Here is a 3384-nt window from a genome sequence, read left to right as displayed (position 1 = left end):
AGAAGACTTGCACTATATATATTTGGTAGAGTTGTGCAGCTCTTCCTTAATAGAACCCAGTTGAATCAGGGGGTTCTTAGTCTGTGAATTGGCTTGGCTAGGTAATAGGCCATGACTTACCATTTTAAAGACTAGCACCAAGTTTCTGCATACCATACCTTAACTTTTTCCAAATACATAGATCAAGAATTTCCATTTCATTCTGAGAGACACTGTGATCAATTAATTACCAACAAAGTTTCTTGGTATCAAAGCATTTGACTTACCAGTCATCCATGGAGTACATATGAAGCTTGCATCTGGCAGTCCACTATCACTTGGCTCCTACTACTTCAATAATCCAGAATCTGCAAAAACGTTGGGAAGATGGTATCAGAGGAGTTTCCCAGTTTCACTGCCTGGAAGATAATATAAAGAGAGGCACTGAACTCAGGGGATCCCATGATTTGGTACAAAACCGGCACACTTCCTAGAGATGAGATACCAATACTGATCACAACAGAAGAGCCACTGAGGAAATTCAACTCTATACAACAAAATGTGGGTGGAGAGAGGTACCTAGAGACTACAGCAGGGTCAGGAGCTGGTGTGCAAATCTGTGCTCCTGTGTTTGTCTGGCAATCCTGGGAAAGGGAGAGCTGATTAGTGTGGTGCTACACCCTTAACTGAGGGGAGATATATGTAAAAGGTGCTAGGGTGACCAGGGTAGGGTGCAGAGTAGCACTCCTTTCACTCATGGTATCAAGCTGATTCTGTGAGGGGTACTGAAAGTCCAGCCAGCAGACTAGGTGTACATACCCAGAAGGGATGACTATAGGCAGTGCCACAAACATGAGACACCCCCCGAACACCACTTTTACCAGTAATTGGACCCCTCTAGGCCCTTTACAACCTCCTGACTCAGCAGCTGCAGATCAGTTCTCAGCAACTTATATTATACAACATACTGGAACGTCAAGCCAGGAAAAGCTAAAAAACCAAAAACCAAACCAAACCAAAAAATCCCACAGCACCATCTGCTGGAAACATGAAGTTCTGCACCCTCAGGGGACACACACACACACACACACACACACACACACACACACACACACACACCTCTAGAATAGGCAGATAGAAAATACCACGCAGAGTACCTTGAGTCCTCAAGGAAACATTTCTTTCCTTTTTTTTTGAAGTTCATCCAAACACTTTTTATTTTTTCTATTTTTTTTATTTTTTACACCATTGTTCATTTTTAAACAATATTTGTTTCCCCCCACCCCCTCAGGTGTAGTCCCCATAGAGTTTTTTTCACCAATGCACCCGTGCACCATCACCTCAGTCCCCTGTGCTCCTCCCTCCCTCCCTCTGAACTCTCTTCCTCCTTCTCCCCTGCAGTATGTCTCTGATTTGTAATTGTCCATTTTTGCTTTGTTGTGTTTTGTACTGTTATTATTTTTCATACTGATGTCTTATTTGGTTCCCCTATATTCCTGCTATAAGTAAAACCATCTGATATTTTTCTTTTTCCTTCTGGCTTATTTCACTGAGTATAATTCCTTCTAGTTCCATCCACGTTGCTGTGAATGGCATGTGCTTATCTTTTTTGATTGCTGAATAATATTCCATTGTGTATATATGCCACATCTTCCTTAAGGAAATATTTCACCACAGAGAGCAAAAACCTGCAAAATGCAACCACAAAGGCATGGAAGATGATGTTTCCCTATCAGGTAAATTTTATAAAATTATTGTATAAAAAATTAACAGAAATAGAAAACACAGAAAAGCAGATCAAAGATATATTAAAAACTCAGAAAAAACATATGCTTTTCCTAAGATATGAAATTAATGAACAGAAGATAGAAACTGAAGCTTTGAATACAAAAACAGTGGGGAGCAGAGTGCAGGACTGATCTGAAGAGTGGTGATGGTGGCTGAGGCCATGAAGCAGATCCCAGGTCTCAGCAGCTCGATGGCTCCTCAAGCAAGAAACTTCAAGTTCCTGTGGCTGCCACCCTCATGCCAATGACAGCACATGGAGAAGTCAGCTTTCAGTCATTTGTCAGCATGGGATTATCTTGTGGAAGAACAGTGAGTAAATGATGCAAATGGCATCACAGGAGAAGGCCTATCTCTGAGCATCACACAGTATTGTGTGGGGAGTAGGTGGCAAATGGAGGAACAAGTTGGATCAAGTGGTAATTCATATAGGTGCACTAAGTTTAAAGGAATCACAAGAACAGGCTCAACACGTAGCCAATATAGTAGCATCACTGTCCTTGCACTTTTCTTTCTTTTTTGCTTTTAATTTTTTAAATTTTATATATTTTTTACATCATTTTTGTACAATGTATGCATTTTCATCTTGGTTATAGTCCCTGTGAAATTCCCATCACCCAATCACCTGTGAACTATCACCATGGTCTCTTGTGCTCTTCCCACCCTTGTTTTGATCCTACTCCCTTCTCCCCCTCCCTGCAGAATGTTTCTGGTTTATAGTTGCCTGTTGATTTTGATTTTATTATAATTAGTTTTTTCCTGATCCTTATTTGGATCCTTTACAGTCCTGGTATAAGTGAGACCATCTGGTATTTTTGTTTTTCTTTCTGGCTTATTTCACTGAGCATGATCCCTTCCAGCCCCATCCATGTTGCTGTGAGTAGCATGAGTTTATCTTTTTTGATTGCTGAGTAATATTCCATTTTGTATATATACCACATCTTCTTGATCCAGTCATCTCTTTTTGGCCATTTGGGTTGTTTCCATACCTTATGTATTGTAAATAGTGCTGCAATAAACATAGGGGTCATTGCACCTTTCTTTCTCAAGCCATGGAACAAAGATATTCTGATTAATTTCTCAAAGGAGGTGGATGTTATTTCCCCTGTATTGCCATTTTATTGCAATCATATTCCTGCCTGACAGAGGTAAAGGTTTGAGCTGAGGAGTTATTGGATGGGATTCAGCATAAGATCCCCACATTCCAGGGACTGAAATTCAGTGACACAGACTTCAGACAGTGTGCTGATCAGACTCACCAGTGAGAACTTGCATTATTTTGGGGGGGAGGTGGATGAGCAATTGTTGAGTGCACTGGTGATGGGAGCTGTGGAGTGGTAGGCATTGCCTATAACTACCTGAGAAAAAAGACAAACCAGATATTGGAATCTTTTGAATGAAAGGACTCCTCTTCTTCCCTGAACTATCACATTTGTGGTCAAACTAGGTTTTTGAATATTGCAGATGAAAACCATCATGTCTCTGGTGTCTGAGATTCCAATGGCCCCAGCCCAGATTTTACTGTGGAAAGCCTCCAGAGAGTTCACTGATAATGGAAAAACCAAGCTTGAGAGCCTGAATTTTCTTTCCCTGGTTGGTTCAAAGGATGGATATCTGTAG

General features: G+C 40.9%; 1 pseudogene across 1 annotated transcript; it reads left to right on the top strand.

Annotated features, from left to right (window-relative positions):
• Positions 1 to 2020: 2020 nt before the first annotated feature.
• On the top strand, positions 2021 to 3384 carry LOC311176743 (N-acetylneuraminate lyase-like; annotated as a pseudogene). The gene is made up of 2 exons: positions 2021 to 2249; positions 2773 to 3384. The product of its transcript is annotated as an N-acetylneuraminate lyase-like (transcript).

Source organism: Talpa europaea (genome assembly GCF_964194135.1).
Source record: "Talpa europaea genome assembly, chromosome: 9".
Classification (NCBI taxonomy): Eukaryota; Metazoa; Chordata; class Mammalia; order Eulipotyphla; family Talpidae; genus Talpa; species Talpa europaea.
This window is presented reverse-complemented; position numbering and strand designations above follow the sequence as displayed.